At 38.1% G+C, this 21,114-nt stretch overlaps 1 pseudogene across 1 annotated transcript in view; it reads left to right on the top strand.

Moving 5' to 3' along the window:
* The first annotated feature begins 214 nt into the window (after positions 1-214).
* The window catches only part of LOC105501543, a 55,185-nt pseudogene continuing 34,285 nt past the window's right edge, over positions 215-21,114 (top strand). Inside the window, exons 1-2 of the transcript XR_001000209.1 lie at positions 215-361; positions 3,899-3,974. The product of XR_001000209.1 is annotated as an ATP synthase subunit alpha, mitochondrial pseudogene (transcript). The remainder of the gene's footprint in view (positions 362-3,898; positions 3,975-21,114) is intronic.

Genomic DNA, 21,114 nt, shown 5'->3' on the forward strand with positions numbered 1-21,114 from the left:
CCCCAGACACTAATTTAATGGGACTGTGGTGGGGCCTGGGCATGGATGTTTTTAGAAGCATCTGCTGATAGATAAGCAATAAATACGAGTTTATTAATGATACATGGTGATTTGATTTCCTTGGATTCTTCCCTGATTTTCTGATCCATTGCCCCGTATATGAATAGACTAACTTCTAGTGTGTGGAAAGAACGACAGGATATTAACCTGGACCATGCCTGGAAAGAGTTACGAAAAAAACGGAACATATGCACCTGAGAGGGGCGCAACAGAAGCAGGCGAATGTGGGGTCTTTGAGAAGTTACTGCTGATCCTGAGTTTCTATGAGTTTATATTAAAGGAAGTCATTGCAGTTTTCTATGTACTGTGCATTTGGATATTTTCACAATCTAAAACAATAATTCACAGTTTTGGCAAGGGGAACAGATAATGTGTTCTAATGTAGCATCTTTACTTTCTCTATTATTAGAAACATTTTAAAAATCTATCTTTCTTTGGCTTGGCATGGTGGCTCACAGCTGTAATCCCAGCACTTTGGGAGGCTGAGACGGGCAGATCGCTTGAGGTAGGGAGTTTGAGACCAGCCTAGCCAATACAGTGGAACCCTGTCTCTAGTAAAAGTACGAACATATTAGCCGGGCGTGGTGGCACATGCCTGTAGTCCCAGCTACTAGGGATGCTGAGGCAGGAGAATTGCTTGAACCTGGGAGGCAGAAGTTGCAATGAGCCAAGATGGTGCCACTGCACTCCAGCCTGAGAGATAGAGACCCCATATAAAAAGAAAAAAGAAAAAATCTTTCTTTGGAGTTTATCAAATGTATTGCTGCTTTGATTATTATTAGTGAAATGTGATGAGTTATAGCAAATGATCAGTGATAGGAGATAATATCTACAAGATTTAATGATTGACTGTAGGGAAGGAGGAGAGAAAGGAATAGATTTCTAAGTCAAATTGAATTGATAATGATGAGAATCATATGGGGAGGAGTCAATGTGTAGGAGAAAAACGTTTGGTTCAGGACATGTTAAATGTGAGGGGCCTGTGATAAAGGATAGGATGGTATGAAAAGCCTCCGAAAGGAGTGCACCAGATTATGAGATCTTTTTCCCAAACTAATAAAGGGAAAAAATATTGACTCCATTGTTAATTCTCTATTGATCCTGATGGAATGTCAGTACTGCTGATGAGATGTGAAAATAAAAAGCAGCAAGACTAAAGTTCTCCAAGATTCCTCTAGGATATGTTTGGTGTCTGCATTTGGATTTACTGTTGTTTTATCTACGTTATTCAAGATGCTTTCTATTTGGAACCCCAAGACAAAGGGTTGAATAGGCTTGCTCTGGCTCTCTATTTCCACAGAACAACCACCCAAAATTTAGTGGCTTAAAAGATGACAGCATTTATTTTGTTCATGAATATGCAATAACTCCGCATGGTTTGAGGATGGCTCAAAGACCAGGGGCAAGGATCGTCTGCAGGCTCATCCACTCACACGTCTAGTGGTTGATGCTAGCTGTTGGATTTCCATGTGGCTCTTCAGCTTCCTCTCAGCATAGTAGATGGATCCAATGGTGAGTGTCCCAGGAGAGCAGAAGGGAGCCAGGCAGTGGTGTTTGGCCTTTCCTAACTGAGCTGAGGAAGTCAGATGGTGTCATTTCTACCATATTACAGTCATTAGAAGTGAGCCACTAAATCTGGCCCATATTCAAAGAGAGGGAAATTAGATTCTATTTTTAAATAAGTGTCAAAGAATTTAAGGGCGTATTTTCAAACTGCCAGAGGGATCTCAGAAGGCTCTGCCACCTACAATCAACTATTTCTTTGCATTTTAATAGAATCTTTAAGAGAAATCATAGCTGAAGCTGAGGTTATATTTTGGAGTCATCACAGTGAAAGAAATATGTAATTTGATATTTCAGAGCATTTTTCCCTTTGTCCAAGACATTTTAAATTTGAAATATGGTTTTGGCAGTTTTGTAAGAGATATTATGTAAATTGAGAGGAGAAGATGAGTTTTGGGGTCAATCTTAAAAATGCATTTTGGAGAAGCACAGCATTTGCACAGCATCCCTCTGATTTCATGCTATTTATATAAAAGAGCTGTGCTTTCCCAGGAGTGGAAACTACATTACTGGAAAACTATAGGCTCTTTAGGGTAAATGACAGCACAAAGATAGTAAATGTCTTTTCATTTGAAATAACCTTTGTGGAAATGCTATTATTCTCAATATATTGTAAAAGAGATGAATCAGAACAGTGTTAGAAACTATTTAATGGATCAGCTATCTGTGACACATTATAAAGCTAAATGTTGAATTAGCACTTGGCTAAAGGAGGCTTCATGGCCAGAAAGGGTTCAACTTTGGAATCCACAAACCTGGTTTTGAATCTTGGTTTGCTTTTCTTTGCCAAGAGATCTTGAAGTTTTGTCATGAGGATGAGAGCACAATTCCTGGTATCTGCTCCCTGGCTGACACTCAGAAACTGAGACTTGTCTTTAAGATTGTGATGGTGAGATGATGATGAGAAATTGTTTGACTCTCTCAGGAATAGTAGAAATTATTAAAATATTGAATTATACCCACAAGACTATGTGGCCAGGCAAGAAGAATGAGATAGGCCCGTCCTTCAAAGTATATGATTTTTTTATTATTGAAGAAATTATTCATAAACACTTGAAAACAAAGTATATTCAAAGTTTTAAACTGTACCTAAAAGATGGTGCCATAGGAGTTGTGAGATTTTGCTAAAGACTTTGACCTTAAAATGGGCAACTCATGAAATATGAATTATTTTAAGGGTCTAATTTATTGCATTTTTTGATTCATATGAATTTCCCTTGACAATGTTAATTCAGTTATCAGGGCAAATGAAAAAATAAGCTTTGTAAATTAAAATACAGAAATATTTACATATTGTGGCTTGTCTCTGGAACTTTTATAATGGGATATTATATTTTAACATAATGTTGACATAAAATATTATAATCAAGATATCAGCAATATAGTTACAAGTTGTTCTTTCAAAACACAGGGTCATAACTCACAGGAACCTAATTTCAAAATACTTGGCATAATTTATAATTTATAAATCTATAACCTCTTTAAGGCTAATTGTTCTAATGTATAATTAATGCACTAGTGCCATGACTGACTTTTAAGAGTGCTGCGTTTTCCACACCAGTTTATTGATAACCTAAAATATTGCAGTCATTCTTTTAAAAAGTTGTTAAAGATGTCTCTGTCGAATATAATGGCAAATGCTGGCTGTTTTATGAGTGGGAATTACAATAGTAAATAGTAAAACTGAAAATATTTTCCAAGAATAAATGTGCTTCATGTGGGTTTGATCAGCACATCTGGTTGAAGATTTGAGGTGAGATACATTGTCCCCATTGAGTTGAAGGGTTTCAGCGGAAAATTAGCTAATCTACTCTTTGAAGTGCAGAGCATTTGTGAAAATGCCAAGTGCATCTCTGTTAGAATCTCATCCATGAGCAAATGAGTAAGTCAGATACAATGGTTAGTTCTGTGGTTTGCCAAATCTGTCTACTTTCCTATTACTCTGTAGATTGTAAAATAATGATGCAGGGTTCACTCGTAATGATCAATTGTTTTCCTTACTAAAATGCAAGCATTTAAAAGATCTGCCTAATCTTTTCTACATGTATGTTAGGCAGATCTATACTTCCAACTCTTAAAGCATTCTTCTAAAGCAGTTTATTAGAGCACACACTAATGGCTTATCGATTAAGCAAACACGATTAGTATTGAACACTTGCTCTGCTCCAGGGTGCCAGTGCTAGGTTCACGTGCATCAGGGAGACAGAGTCGTTGTCCTCCTGAAGCTTACAGGAGGGCAGTTTGGTTGAGCTGACACCTCTGATTCCCTTTTAAGCCTGTGAGGGAGCAGCTGCTCTGTATAGCAGGTGTTTCAGACACAGCCGCCTTCGGAGAAGAGGTGATTCTGCTGAGTGGGTGAAGCAGGCCAGGCATGAGGCAGCCAGCAGTGGTTTAGACTGGTTCATTGGGGAGTCCCTGCCTTATTAAAAGGATTTACTTCCAAAAATGTGAAAGGAAGACATGTCCTTTTCCCCAAATCATTTAGAAAGCTTGCTTTATCACCTCTGCTTCTAAGGAGTCCTGGTGGGTCTCCAAAAGAAAGCTTTCCCTAAGGAACAGTGCAGTACAAAGTAAGATGGGACAAGACTCAGGGCGCCCACTCCTGAGCTGCTCAGCCACTTGCCCACCTCAGGTAAACACGGAGCCAGGTGGTCTTTCAGTCATTCCAGGTCTGATGTTCTACAGTTTTGTCAGGTTATCCGGGAGAAATGTTGATGCTGAAGAGTCCCAAAAGTAGGAGACGCATTTCAAACTGAGGCCTAAGGTGTTTTCAAGTTGTGGCAGAGTTGCCTTGAAGAAGATAACTCGGGCTTTGCCGTCTGCCCTCACCTGCAGCCAGCACATCCATACCTGGCCTCCAATACAGCACCCCCTGTTTGACATGTTGTATATATTAAGCTTTTACTCAAGATGTCATTTAATGAAAAGGATTTTGCTGCTTAAAAAGCAGGGGGGAGTAATAGCTAGCCTCTTGAATACACAGTCCTGTAAGATTTGAGCACATGATTTTTTAGAAAAAGAATAGAAAATGAGAGAATATTATAACCTTACTTTATCTGTTGGGATATTGGCATCACTGTCAGATTTCACAAAGCCACATCTGCTTCTGGTGAAATCCGAGATCCACCCTTTCTAACTGTATGCTCTTAGGTAGCTAGTTAATCTTTCTAGGACTCAGTTTTCCATTCATTAAATGGGAAACTTACCACATAGGGCTTTTGAGAGGGTTACATGAGTCAATATAAGCAGAGAACTTAGTACTTTACCTGTCATGTAGTAAGCACTCCTTGTTATCCTTAGATTTTGTGGTACTTTGGAGGAGAATGGCACTGGGATCTCTGTTGGTATAATTTTACCAAAGTAAAATTTGGTTGAAATAACATTCAGATTTAGGCTTAAGGAGAGGATATTTCTTAGAAAGGAAGGCTAAGCTTAATGGGGGAGAAGAGTTATCAGTGAGGCCCTGGGGCAGGGGGCTGACTCCACTGGGCATTACTTGTGAAAAAGGGATAAAATGTAGAGATAGGTTTTTTTTTCTGGTATATTATTTTATTCCAATGTGTCTACAGGCATTTATTGTTAAAGTCAGTGTTCTACTTTTATTTTGTAAAATAGTATTTCTGAGTCCTGAACAAAAGACTTTCAAGATAGATTTTACTGACAGAGAAATGGAGTGCCACATTCCATAACTTTGCATATACAGTTTCACATGCAAAACTCTTTGCATCTCAAGGGCTAAGCCAGGCTGACTTAAAGCAAGTAGCTTTCCTATAAACTGTAAAGTAGAAGAGACAGGAGACAGCTATAAAGGTGAGAAAAATGCCTCCTGCAGAAGAAGAGCAGACGTAGGGGAGCATAACTAGTATACCCTGCCTGGACCCTGAGGAGGACCCAGACCCTCATGCTGCATACTGAGAGGGACACGGCTGTGGATGCTCATTGCTTGGGATTCTCAGTGATGCCCTAATCTACAATTTCCTAAAAAAAAAAAAAAAAGTCTTTAAAATATGTGCATCTAGGAATCAAAGTGTCATTCAATGACTTATTGGTCCTCAAATGACAGCTTGGGGTTATATCTTATTTTCTATATCACAGAGTAACTCCTACGTTGTCTTCTTTCCAGGAGAATTAACTATGTCAATTCTTATGTTCATCTCTTCCTTAGCTGATTATTCGTTAGGGAAAAATCTTTTGCTTGTTTATTAACTTGTCACCTTCCTACTCTTCTGATTATTATTTTGTAATCAAAACATGATTTTACAGTTCATAGACACTAAAATATTCTAGACTTTTAGCACTGGTTTCTAATATTTTGGGAGGAGAAGCATCATTTTTTCTTGAAAATGAAGGTATAAAGATACTAAATTCCTTGAGTAGAACGTCTGGACTTCATAGAAACTTTGGAGCTATACGATACTTAGAATGTAGACAGGGTTCCTCGTTGTGTAGATAATGAAACTGAGGCCCAGAGAAGCTGAGTGACTTGTAGAAGGTCCCCTAGTGAGTAGCAGATTCTGGATGCATACAGCATTGCTAACTCTGAGAGCTAAGTCCTCGTCATACCCTACCTTCACTACACCACACAATTCAGGGGAAGGGGCACATCTCTAGAATACGGCTGGAAAATACACTAGGGAAAACTTTAGATCCACTAGCAGAGTCCAGTGCTCCACTTGGAGAAAGTGACCAGAAAGAATAAAGCACAATCAGTTGTTGAAGAAAAGCTGATTTCTCAGCCAGATTATATACATTAACATCCATATTAGTTACCTTTGCTGAAAAATTCTCTCCTCGACTCAGCTCTCTGAAGAAACCTCCAGGAATTAGCAAGGGTTTGAGCAGAGATGGCATATGTTTGGGCCCTCATGAAAATGATAGAATTGTGGCCTGGTTACAGCTTGTGTGCTGAAGGAAGAGCATGATGCAGTTCATTGGTATGAAAAATGAATGCAACTAAAACCTAAACATTAAGACTTGGCCTTTATTACCAAAGTGAAAGTGCTTCCAATTGAGACTCCCTGGGTTTTAATTGTTCTTCAGGAAAATTAGATGTTGTCAAAGTAGAAGGTTAATGTCTGTTCACAGTCTGGAGTTTTTGGAATAACTTCCTTCGCAGCGTGTGTGTTTTAAACATAGAAAGGGCTTTTTGGTTTGTATATAGTTAGTGGGATTACAACTGCCTCACTAGATGCTTCCAACAAATATTTAAGAAATCCATAAGGTCTACTATTTATAACAGAATAAACATTTAAATTTAAGATATTTTGACCATTTTGGTAAAGCATTTAAAAATAAACTATCATGAACTGACAAAACCAACATCATTTGAAAAAATTCAACATAGCTAAAACTTTATGAGACTTATACTGTAGACCAAATTTATAACTTTGGTCTTGATACTTTACTGCTTGTAAATAAAAATGTTCTTGCTACAAAGTGATGTGCTCAGATACACCCAAAATTTATTAAAGGCCTGTCAACAACCAAATTCTGTGGTAGAAAGTTTTTCATACATTATTTTACATAACCTTTGAGGAATTCCCATTTTATATTCTCATTTTCTGAATACTTGGTTAGTTACTGAATTCAACAAATGAGTGTGAGCAGGGGTCTGGAGTTAATAAACAAAATGCCTTTAAATCAGAAACACAAAATTGCTAGTAATTTCAGTTAATTGCACTTTACTCCATGTAGCCACAACTGTAGATATCTAGAAAAAATATCTATGCTAAAAGCCTGCCATCTGGAAAAGTCAAAAGAATGATGAGCTGGTATTAAATCACAGTACCCCTGGCATATGGAGTATCTCTCCCATGTTAAGAGCAGACCTTAGTATGAGACTGACTCTGGGCTTTACATATGAATTTTGAATTGCCATTATCTCTACTTGAACTACGTGAGACAATAAAAGTGCTCCCTTATACACTTTAGATAATGGGCCCTTTGGGGAATCTGATGTTCATTCTGCCTTTCCCAGAAAAATACAACTATAATAAAATGTTGTAATCAGTTTCAGTTTATTTATTGCTGATCTTTTATTTTTGTTTTAATTTAACATGGCAATCCACTTTCTATAGTCAACAGTGCAATTTAAAGAACTCTAACAACTCACGATCTAGAAGAATGTCTTTGGAAATTTTAGGATTCAAATCTAAAATAAATCTTGAGATTTTTTTCCCCTAGATCGTACTGATGTTACAAGTGCCTTATGTAATACCCAGTTCTTCCTCATGGAGATTTCTTAGTGAAAGAGCCACATCACATGTTCATAAGAGCATCAAGAAGAGGGCCAAGTACCTAGGAAGAAAGACTGGCTAGCATTCTCTCTCCCCATAGAATATAAATGAATTTAGCACAGGAATTTGGTTTAATTCACTACTGCCAGCACCTAGAACAATGCTTGACATTTTTAATATGACAATGCACAATTCAAGAGGAAATAATAACATTGTATTAGTCTGTTCTCACACTGCTATAAAGACATGCCTAAGACTTGGTAATATGTGAAGAAAAGAGGGTTAATTGACTCACAGTTCCACAGGCTGTACAGGAAGCATTGCTGGGGAGGCCTCAGGAAACTTGCAATCATGGCAAAAGGCAAAGGGGAAACAGGCACATCTTCACATGACTGGTAGGAAAGAGAGAGCAGGGAGGTGCTGCTATACCCTTTTACAGCAATCAGGTCTCTTGAGAACTCACTGTGAAGAGAATAGCAATAGCCCCAGGGAAGTCTGCTCCCATGATTCAATCCCTGTGGATCACAATTTGATATGAGACTTGGGTGGAGACACAGAGCCAAACCATATCAAACATTAGTCCATCAAAGTAGTTTTTATGATAAAACATATTTTAACCAACATACAATTAGTTATATGATTTTTTATAATGTTTTCAGTGTTAAAATGTTTGAAAACACTGCAGAAAAACAAGTGGAAATGAACAAAATTACATTGACAGTAGTAAGTTGTTAATGTGTAATTCTTTGAATGTTTCAGTGGGAGCTAGATATTGGTTTGATATACTTTTTAGTTCAGTCGGAATACTACACTTCTCCACTTTGCCTAATATATGCTGCAGCAATAGATTAATTTTCCTTCTGAGATTTCTAGTAATTTGAGGAGTGTTTATTTGCCAAGAATTGAAAAAAGTGATATAAATTGATGTATTAAGCAAACTATGTGGTTTTGTATTTTCAACTAATAGCTAAAGAGTACTTACACACGGCCGGGCGCGGTGGCTCAAGCCTGTAATCCCAGCACTTTGGGAGGCCGAGACGGGCGGATCACGAGGTCAGGAGATCGAGACCATCCTGGCTAACACGGTGAAACCCCGTCTCTACTAAAAAAATACAAAAACCTAGCCGGGCGACGTGGCGGGCGCCTGTAGTCCCAGCTACTCGGGAGGCTGAGGCAGGAGAATGGCGGCGGGAGGCGGAGCTTGCAGTGAGCTGAGATCCGGCCACTGCACTCTAGCCTGGGCGACAGAGTGAGACTCCGTCTCAAAAAAAAAAAAAAAGAGTACTTACACACAAAAAATATCAGATTCCTCAAAGAAGAGCTATTTAAGGCAAGCAAAGAAACGTATAGGTCAGTTTCCTTCAAATAATTTTATTTCTTACTCTTAAAAAACTTTTATTTTAGATTCAGGGGGTACATGTGCAGGTTTGTTACACAGGTGTATAGCATAGTGCTAAGGTCTGAGCTTCTATTGATTCCCTTACCCAATACTAAACAAAGTACCCAACTGGTAGTTTTTAAACCCTGCTGCCTTTTCTCCTGCCCCATTTTTGAAGTCCATGGTGTCTACTGTTCCTATCTTTATTTTCCAGTGTTTAGCTCCCACTTATAAGTGAGAATATGCAGTTTTTGTTTTTCTGTTTCTGCCTTAGTTTGCTTAGGATAGTGGTCTCCAGCTGCATTCATGTTGCTGCAAAGGACATGAAATTTTTTTCTTTTTATGGCTGTGCAGTATTCCATGGTGTATTTGTACCACATTTTCCTTATCCAGTCCATTGTTGATGGCACCTAGGTTGGTTCCATGTCTTTGCCATTGTGAGTAGTACTTTAATAAACATATGAGTGCAGGTGGCTTTTTGGAAGAAACATTTATTTTTCTTTGAGTAGCTACCTAGTAATGGGATTGCTGGGTCAAATAGTAGTTTTATTTTTAGTTCTCTGAGAAATCATCAAACTGCTTTCCACAGGAGCCAAATTAATTTACATTCTCTCCAGCAGTTTATAAGTGTTCCTTTTCTCCACAACCATGCCAACATCTGTTGTTTTTTGACTTTTTAATAATAGCCATTCTGACTGGTGTGAGATAATATTTCATTGCATCTTTTTGATGATTAATGATGTTGAGCATTTTTTTCATATGCTTCTCGGCTGCTTGTATGTCTTCTTTTGAGAAATGTATATTCCTTTTGCCCACTTTTTATTGAGGTTATTTGGGTTTTCTGTTTATTTGTTTAAGTTCTTTATAAATTCTGGATATTTGTTTTTTGTTGTGTACATAGTTTATAAATATCAAATACTTTCAATCTGGAAACTTGGATCTTTGATTTTTAGGATGATAAATTGAGACGTATTGCAAGAAAAACATTTGAATCAGAATATGTACCAACATTATCATAATAGTGAATTATATTTTTACTTGTCCCTACATTTTGGTAATAACAATCAAATTTTGCTAAATAATAATTAAGTGCTGGTCCAAGATGGTGGACTGATTATTCTTCCAGGGGGGCAGTTTCAATGACAATAAATGAGAAAATGATGTGAATCGGTAATAATACTAGTTTAAACCAATTTCTATAGTGTACATGTTCTTTGAAGAAGCAAATATCTATCACTGTAAGAATAAGACCTTTTGAAAATTTCTTATATATAGGAGATATGTCATATTTTTGTATCTATATAAACCATAACATTTCTATGGTATATGATGTGAGCTATTTTCAAATATGTGAGTTCCGATTTCCCTCTGTTAAGGAACATTTAACTTTGAGTGATTCATGTGACTTCTGAGACCAACTGTCCCCAGCCTCTGAGATTCAGATAAAAACAAGTATTCTTAGCTCTAGCTTAATCAGATGGCACTGAGCATCTATGGTAATGAAGGATATATTTTTGGTAGTCATTTTACCAAAGATGGTGCTGTGAAAACCATCAAAATATAAATCATGGCCTTAACCATCTAGCTGAGAAGACGAGACTAATACGCTTGAAGCACAAGAAACAAATGCAAGAGAATGTAAATATACTTGTCATTGAATTTTGTAATACAGCCTACAAATGTTATGGAGGTCCATCTACATGAGGAAGTCAATGATGCATAGTGTAATAAAGACATCCTTTCTAGAATACATTGTGTAGATGGATTTGAATAGGCAGAAAGGATAAAGATGAACATTTAAGACCTGAGCAAATGCCTACACACCTGAAATAATATGGCAAGTCTGTATAGGAGAGAAGGACATATCTGAGGGCTTCAGCTAGAGTGTGACAAGCAGCTCATTTGAATAATCAGGTGGAATCAGATGGGCTATGGAAGCCTGACAGAGTAAAACAAGCAGATAATGAAGACACTTATCAGCTCTAAGGAATAGAAAAAAAATTTAGAATATAAACAACGGAAACAAGGAAATAATTTTTAAATGTATAAATTTTAACCTAAATATAATTCTATAATGTAAACAGAGAAAAATAATGGACTGGAAACTATCTTCATCAAATACAAACATTATAAATTATTATAATGGGTTACTCAATTTACAGTTTAGACATTTTAAAATGATTCAATTTTAAAATTTGTTTTTAAATTTATATATATTTGAGATAGCAAAAAACCAAACTGTTTTTCTTAGTCTCACACACTCACCACTCAATACATTACTTCACCTCTGGTCACCAAAATATGTATGGATTTTTTCCCGCATACCAAGTAATTCTCCAGCAGACACCACCGGGGTGGCCTATTATTGAATTCAATTCTGACACTATCTACATGGATATAGGGTCAGATCCCACACACAAAGGGCACGGTCTCACAAGACTTCCCTTCACTTCAGATGCTAGTTACAGGTCCCAGGAGGTGACCTGTACTTCTGGCCAACTGGCTATAAATTGGAGGTTCCCACTACCCATTGTTTAGGTTCAATTAATTTGCTAGAATGGCTCATAGAACTCAGGGAAACACATTATTTACATTTACTCATTTATTACAAAGGATATTACTAAGGATACTAATGAACAGTTAGGTGGAGAAGCTGCATAGGGCAAGCTTGTCCAACCTGCCTTATTTTGTTGTTGTTGTTTGTTTTATTTTGCTTTAGACTTTTAGCAACCTGAAGTCATGGTTTTAGTTTCTGTATATAGTGATAAGCAGAAAAGAGGAATGAGGAAGGGGCTTTACTGGCTCAACGAGGAACAGAAACTAAGAACCCATGACTGTATTCCTTCCCTTGGACATCACTGAAGGCATGAGGGAAGGGGTAAGGAGCTTCCATGCCCTCTCTGGTGTGCCACCCTCAGGTACCTCCATGTGTTCAGCAATTCAGAAGCTCTCCAAACTCATTTTGGGGTTTTATGAAGGCTTCACTATGTAGAAATGATTGATTACAGCATTGGTCACTGGTAAACAACTAAATTTTCAGCCCCTTTCCTCTTCCCGGGGAATAAAGGGTTGGGGCTAAAAGTTCAAACCCTCTAATTACATGGTTGGCTTTCATGGCAATCAGCTCCTATTCTAAGGCTATCCAGGAGCCTACCAAGAGTCACCTAATTAAAGCAAAAGATGCTCCTATAATCCAGGAAATTCCAGGGTTTAGGAGCTCTGTATCAGATACTCCTATCACTCAGGAAATTCAAAAGTTCTTCGGAGCTCTGGGTCAAGAACCAGGGTCAAGTATAAGAACAAAAGATATTCCTAGCATCCCTATCTGCAAGGGATTTAGAAGCTCTGTCTCAGGAATCAGGGACAGAGACCAAATACATAATTTTTTATTACATCACAATATCACATGGCATAATTCACTTTTATATTTTGTATATAGTTCAATAAGTTTTACCAAATGCATAAAGTAATATAGCCACCACTACAATCAGCAACACAGAATAGTCTCATCACCACAAAACAACTCTCCCTGGATGCCCCTTTGTAAGTGCTCCTCTCTTAGCCTCTAGAAACTGCTGGTCTGTTTTGTGCTCCTATAATCTGGTGTGCTTCAGAGTGTCAGAAAAATGTGATGATAGGAAACGAATGATGAAAAAGCTATAAAACCTACATAAAACAAATAACAGAATGCCAATAGTAAGTTCTTCCCTTTAAATGTAAATAGATTAAACTCTGCAACCAAAATACATAGACTGGCAGAATGGATTTTTTAAGAAAACCCACACAGGATCCAACTCTATTCTGTGTATAATAAACTCACTTTAGCCCTAAGGACATGCACAGGTTGATAGTGGAAATACGGCAAAATATATTCTATGCAAATAGTAATAAAAAGAAAGTAGGGTGCCTATACTATCAGTCGAAATAGACTTTAAGTGAAAAACTATTATAAGAGACAAGAAAGGGCCTTATATAATGATAAAAGAATCAGTTCACCAAGAAGACGTAACAATTTTAAATATATATGGACCGAACATCAGAGCTTCAAAATATATGAAATATTTTCCTAAATCAAAGTCATGGGTATTTTCTCCTAGATTGTCTTGTAAAGTTTTATAATTTTACATTTGTCTATAATCCATTTTTAGTTAATTTTTATAAAGTGGGAGTTATAAGTAGAGGTTTATTTTTTACATAAGATGTCAAATTATTTCAGCACCATTTATTAAAAAGAAAATTTGATCTTTTCTTTGATCTTTATCAAAGATCAATTGACCATACATGTGGACATCAATCTACGGATTCTGTATTCTGTTCCACTGACCTGCATGACTATCTTGATTACGGTAACTTAAGTCTTAACATCAGATAGTATGATTCCTCTAACTTTGTTGTTTTCAAAATTATTTTAGAATTTTTGCTCCTTTACCACACCATATACAATTTAAGAATCAGTTTGTGCTTTATCAGGATAAGAAAATTGCCTTTATTTGTACTTTGCTGAGAGTTTTCATAATACGTGGATATTCAATTTTGTCAAATATTTTTATGTATGTAGTTATGTGACTTAGATTTTTATCAAAGCAGTGTAAGAAAATTGCTATGAGTAATGCAGAGGATTAGCTCTTCTTCTTCTTCCCAGATCAGCCCTATATTTTTACTGCAATTTTCCATTTTGCTAATATGTGTCTATAGGATTGTATATTCTTCCCTATTTATTTAAGCAATTATTTAAATAAATTTAGAATTAAAAATAATTTAATACTTTGGGATATAATTTAATACACTACTTTATTTTATTACACAAATTGCTCTAGATTTGGCCACTGGGAGTTCTTTCAGTTGACTCCTGTATTCCTTTGATATACCCCCATCATTGAGGGTTTTTAAAATGTGGTTTATTATTAATGAAATTAAAATGATCTATTCATAGGACCTGAGATTATTTCAGATATTATATTATGCAAGCATTAAGATAATATTAAGAATTAGACTGGCAAATGAAAATCATAGAATCAGAGTACTTACTCAATGTCAAGTGTTGCTAATAACTGCAATGACATAAGTAATTATATGACACAAGTGAAGCAGAAAGTGTTCTGGGACCCCACTGTGACTTACTGAGTCCTTTCTTCTTACATGAGATGTGTTCTGGTATAGATCTTGCACAGAAGAAGCCACTTAGGTCATGAATTACTCAGTTACATAGTTTATGTGACATTTTCCTTGGATCCATCCCCCGTAAACGTAAATATTCCAGGTCTATTTACCACAGCTGATTCTAGACAGGCAGCTGCATTTTGCTCTATGTATTTCATAGTTCTCTCCTGCTAGCCAAAATCACATGCTTTGTTTGCCAGGAGATCTGCCATTATAATGTTTACAAGGCAATTAGACAAGATAATATGCTTTCTTTCTTCCTTTGATGCATCACTCAAACTCTGCAAGGAGAGAGAAGGGCATGCAGGTCTACTTCATAAGTCCTTTCTTTCTAGATATTCTGGTACAGTATTTTAATGTATTTTATGATATAGATACTGTAGCATTTATTTTAATGTATCATGTTTAATCTAAGCTGGATAAAGAATCATCATTTCAAATACTTTGGATAGTAATTGTACACAGTGCAAATTCATGGAGAAAATAATCAGAACCATTAATGCTGATAATTTTGGGGCATTTAAACCTTTTTCAGGTCAATGGATTAATAGATTTATTAGCTCTTACAGAGTGCAAGCATATTACAGATTTATAGTATAAGTGGTTACAAGCAGTTTTATTTCACTGAAAATTCACATAAAGCAAAGCCTTTGCAAAACTGTAATCTTTATGCTTTTAATAAAACAGTATTTCTGTTGTACACGGTAGTGATTTTGTTCTGGAACACTATGTATAAGCAGGTTTTGAATTGAAGGCAGTGGAGCAAGTTTGTCAAAAATCAATTCAATTGATTTCTATTTATGTAGATGTATTGAATTTTACAGTGGTTGAGCTCTCTTTAAATTGATTGGATTCAGAATGAAGACCAGTGGTCCACATCCATATCCTCACCCTTGCTCCAAAACTTGGTAGAGAAAAATGCTTCAGAAACTTTCCTGAACAAATAATATAAAGATCATGCCAATTATATGTTAACCAACTAGTTATGAAATCTAAAATCATTAGGGTTACATTTCAAAAGTGAAGTTACTAAAAAGGTGAAATTCAAATAATTCTAATAGAAATAGGATAAAATGCAGAACATTTATGAAACATAAAAGAGGTCCTATTTGTGTTAGCTGTAGCACACAAGGGCTGTAGCAACTTCTGATATCAGAGTCCAAATTTGAAGAGATCCAGACACTTAATACACAGGTTTATTTTGCCCAAATATTTTGTCTTATTGAGAATTGTGGTAAAGCCAGAAGACCTGAGTTTCACTCTTATAATGGTTTGAAACATGAGGAAGTCACTGAACATTGCTGGACCTAACTCACTTGCATGATTTCAACTATCACATATACCTGGATGCTTGAATTACAAACCTACGTACACTAGACTTTCCCGCTAAGCTGAAAAGCTGTATATGAACATATCTTTCATGTTAGCTCCAGTTGACTGTTTCTCAGGTACTTTCAATTTCACACGTCCCACATTTTTCCAGTTTTCCTCTGGCCTCTGAATGCCCTTTCTCTGTAAGCAGCACCATCACACACCTTGTCACCCAATCTCAAAAATAGAAAGACACCTTCCAAATAGCCTCTTCTCACCACCCTTATCCTATTCCACACCCTGTTTCAAACACTGTGAAGGTTTTTGGGGTAGCCATTCAAAGGATCTACCACAATTAGTTTCTGAAAGGAACAAAAAAATTACTAGCTCCAGCTGGTTGACCATCCCAGTTGGGATCATGCTTTATTCTGCCTCTGATGTAAGATTTTCATTGTTCAAGGCAATCAATACATTTTGATTCTTAAAGACACGCTCTGATGATTTTCTGTGAAGTAGGAAACTCATTCAAGAAGACCAGCCTTTCAGTGGTATCACAGTCTAGACTTTAAATTTATAAGGTGGAAATGGGCTACAGTTGAAACAGATTTTTAGTTCCATGGATTCTATTTCTATCACAGCTGTCATATCCACCTCCCTCTCCATTGCCCATGAAACAGCCTAAATCCAGGCCTTTAACACTTTTTATTTGAATTATTATGGAAACAGCTAACTGTCTTTCCTGCCTCCAGACATGCTTCCCTCTAACTTCCTCCTTCATATTGCTGTGCAATGATCTAAACTCCAAATCTGATCCAAATCTGCTGAAAATCCTTTAATAAATGACTTCCTAAATCTTTCAGGAAAAAGTTCAAGTTTTGTGGATCATCACACACCACATTGTTTGAATGAATACAGAGTAAAATAAAAAGTAGTTGAATGAATATAGAGTAAACAAAAATGGCTGGGCCTCATGCTTCTATAAAACACAAGGTTTTATTAGGTAAATTAAAAGTTTCTTAAGCTTCCAAAATTTTCTTATTCCACAGGAAGCTGTAAAATTTTATGTCACTGGATCCACACTTTGTCTTTACATTCTCCTCTCAGCACACCACTTCACAGTATTTGGTAACCCACAGACTAACAGAAAATGAACAAGTCAGGGTGGCTGGCAAGGTGGCCAAATAGGAACAGCTCTGGTCTGCAGCTCCCAGTGAGATCAACGCAGAAGGCAGGTGATTTCTGCATTTCCAACTGAGGTACCCGGCTCATCTCACTGGGACTGGTTAGACAGTGGGTGCAGCCCAAGGAAGGTGAGCCGAAGCAAGGTGGGGCATCACCTCACCCAGGAAGTGCAAGGGGTTGGGGAATTCGCTCCCCTAGCCAAGGCAAGCTGTGAGGGACTGTGCCATGAGGAATGGTGCATTCCAGCGCACATACTATACTTTTCCCACGGTCTTCACAACCTGCAGAACAGGAGATTCTCTCCGGTGCCTATACCACCAGGGCCCTAGGTTTCAAGCACAAAACTGGGTGGCCATTTGGGCAGAAACTGAGATAGCTGCAGGAGTTCTTTTTCATACCCCAAGGGTGCTTGGGAATTCCAGCAAAACAGAGCCATTCACTCCCCTGGAAAGGGGGCTGAAACCAGGGAGCCAAGTATTCTAGCTCAGGGTATCCCACTCTCTCAGAGCCCAGCAAGCTAAAATCCACTGGCTTGAAATTCTCACTGCCAGCACAGCAGTCTGAAGTTGACCTGGGATGCTCGAGTTTGGTGGGGGAAGGGCTACTCAAGCCATCACTGAGGCTTGAGTAGGCGATTTTCCCCTCACAGTGTAAACAAAGTTGCCAGGAAGTTTGAACTGGGCAGAGCACACCGCAGCTCAGCAAAGCGGCTATAGCCAGACTGCCTGTCTAGATTCCTCCTCTCTGGTCAGGGCACCTCTGAAAGAAAGGCAGCAGCCCCAGTCAGGGGCTTATACATAAAATTCCCATCTTCCTGGGACAGAGCACCTGCGGGGAAGGAGTGGCTGCGGGTGCAGCTTCAGCAGACTTAAACATTCCTATCTACTGGCTTTGAAGACAGCAGCAGATCTCCCAGCACAGCGCTCAAGCTCTGCTAAGGGACACATTGCCTCCTCAAGTGAGTCCCTGACCCCTGCACCTCCTGACTGGGAAACACCTTCTAGCAGGGGTCGACAGACGCCTCACACAGGAGAGCTCTGGCTGGCATCTGGTGGGTGCCCCTCTGGGACAAAGCTTACAGAGGAAGGAACAGGCAGCAATCTTTGCAGTTCTGCAGCCTCCACTGGTGATACCTGGGCACACAGGGTCTGGAGCAGACTTCCAGCAAATTCCAGCAGACCTGCAGCAGAGGGGCCTGTTAGAAGGAAAACAAACAAACAGAAAGGAACAGCATCAACATCAACAAAAAGGATGTCCACATGAAAACCCCATCCAAAGGACACCAACATTAAAGACCAAACGTAGATAAATCCACAAAGATAAGGAAAAACCAGCGCAAAAAGGCTGCAAATTCCAAAAACCAGAATGCCTCTTCTCCTCCAAAGGATCACAGCTCCTTGCCAGCAAGGGAACAAAACTAGATGGAGAATGAGTTTGATGAATTGACAGAAGTAGGCTTCAGAAGGTGGGTAATAAAAACTCTGAGCTAAAGGAGCATATTCTAACCCAATGCAAGGAAGTTAAGAGCCTTGAAAAAAGGTTAGAGAAATTGTTAACTAGAATAACCAGTTTAGAGAAGAACATAAATGACTGGATGGAGCTGAAAAACACAACACAAGAACTTCATGATGCATACACAAGTATCAATAGCCAAATTGATCAAACAGAAGAAAGAATATCAGAGTTTGAAGAACAGCCAATGTAATAAAGTGAGAAGACAAGATTAGAGAAAAAAGAATGAAAAGAAATGAACAAAATCTCTAAGAAATATGGGACTATGTGAAAAGACCAAGCCTGTGTTTGATTGGTGTACCTGAAAGTGATGGGGAGAATGGAACCAATTTGGAAAACACTCTTCAGGATATTATGCAGGAGAACTTCCCTAACCTAGCAAGACAGGTCAACATTCAAATTCAGGAAATAGAGAAAACACCACAAAGATACTGCTTGAGAAGAGCAACCCCAAGATACACAATAGTCAGATTCGCAAAAGTTGAAATGAAGGAAAAAATGTTAAGGGCAGCCGGAGAGAAAGGTCGGGTTACCTACAAAGGGAATCTCATGAGACTAACAGTGCATCTCTCTGCAGAAACACTACAAGCCAGAAGAGAGTGGGGACCAATATTCAACATTCTTAAAGAAAAGAATTTTCAACCCAGAATTTTATATCCAGCCAAACTATGCTTCACAAGTGAAGGAGAAATAAAATCCTTTACAGACAAGCAAATACTGAGAGATTTTGTCACCACCAGGCTTGCCTTACAAGAACTCCTAAAGGAAGCACTAAATATGGAAAGGAAAAACTGGTACCAGCCACTGTAAAACATACCAAATTGTGAAGATGATCAACACTACAAAGAAACCATATCAACTAATGGGCAAAATAACCAGCTAGCATCATAATGACAGGATCAAATTCACACATGACAATATTAACCTTACATATAAATAGGCTAACTGCCCCAGTTAAGACACAGACTGGCAAATGGATAAAGAGTCAAGACCCATTGGTGTGCTGTATTCAGGAGACCCATCTCATGTGCAAAGAAACACATAGGCTCGAAATAAAGGAATGGAGGAATGTTGACCAAGCAAATGGAAAGAAAAAAAGAAAAGCAGGAGTTGCAATCCTAGTCTCTGATAAAACAGACTTTAAACCAAAAAAAGATCAAAACAAACAAAGTAGGGCACCTCATAATGGTAAAGGGATCAATGCAACAAGAAGAGCTAACTATCCTAAAACATATATGCACCCAAATATATATGCACCTAAATATATATGCACCCAATACAGGAGCATCCAGCCTGATAAAGCAAGTTCTCAGAGACCTACAAAGAGGCTTAGACTCCCACACAATAATAGTGGGAGACTTTAACACCCCACTGTCAATATTAGATCAATGAGACAGAAAATTAACAAGAATATTCAGGACTTGAATTCATCTCTGGACCAAGCAGATTTAATAGACATCTACAGAATCTCCATCCCAAATCAACAGAGTATACATTCTTTTCAGCACCACATCACACTTATTCTAAAATTGATCACATAATTGGAAGTAAAACACTCCTCAGCAAATGCAAAAGAACTGAAAACAGAACATTCTCTCAGAGCACAGTGCAATCAAATTAGAATTCAGGATTAAGAAAATCACTCAATACTGAGGGAGGTTCCAAGACAGCCAAATAGAAACAGCTCTGGTCTACAGCTCCCAGTGTGAGCCACACAGAAGACGGGTGATTTCTGCATTTCCAACTGAGCCTCCACTGGTGATACCCAGGTAAACAGGGTCTGGAGTGGACCTCCAGCAAACTCCAACAGACCTGTAACTGAGGGTCCTGACTGTTAGAAGGAAAACTAACAAACAGAAAGGACATCCACAGCAAAACCCCATCTGTATGTCACCATCATCAAAGACCAAAGGTAGATAAAACCACAAAGATGGGGAGAAACCAAAGCAGAAAAGCTGAAAATTCTAAAAATCAGAGCACCTCTTCTCCTCCAAAGGAAGGCAACTCCTTGCCAGCAACGGAACAAAGCTGGACAGAGAATGACTTTGATGAGTTGACAGAAAAGGCTTCAGATGATCAGTAACAACAAACTTCTCCGAGCTAAAGGAGAATGTTTGAACCCATTGCAAAGAAGCTAAAGGCCTTGAAAAAGATAAGATGAATGGCTAACTAGAATAAACAGCGTAGAGAAGACCTTAAATGACCTGATGGAGCTGAAAACCATGGCATGAGAACTGCATGACACATGCACAAGCTTCAGTAGCTGATTCGATCAAGTGGAAGAAAGAATATCAGTGACTGAAGATCAAATGAATGAAATGAAGTGAGAAGAGAAGTTTAGAGAAAAAAGAGTAAAAAGAAACAAACAAAGTCTTCAAGAAATATGGGACTATGGGAAAAGACCAAATCTACGTCTGACTGGTGTACCCGAAAGTGATGGAGAGAATGGAACCAACTTGGAAAACAGTCTTCAGGATATTATCCAGGAGAATTTCCCTAACCTAGCAAGGCAGGCCAACTGTCAAATTCAGGAAATACAGATAACTTCACAAAGATACTGCTTGAGAAGAGCAACTGCAAGACACATAATTGTCAGATCCACCAAAGTTGAAATGAAGGAAAAAATATTAAGGGCAGCCAGAGAGAAAGGTCGGGTTACCCACAAAGGGAATTCCATCAGACTAACAGCGAATCTCTCAGCAGAAACTCTAC

Source organism: Colobus angolensis, unplaced genomic scaffold (assembly GCF_000951035.1).
Source record: "Colobus angolensis palliatus isolate OR3802 unplaced genomic scaffold, Cang.pa_1.0 Scaffold72, whole genome shotgun sequence".
NCBI lineage: Eukaryota > Metazoa > Chordata > Mammalia > Primates > Cercopithecidae > Colobus > Colobus angolensis.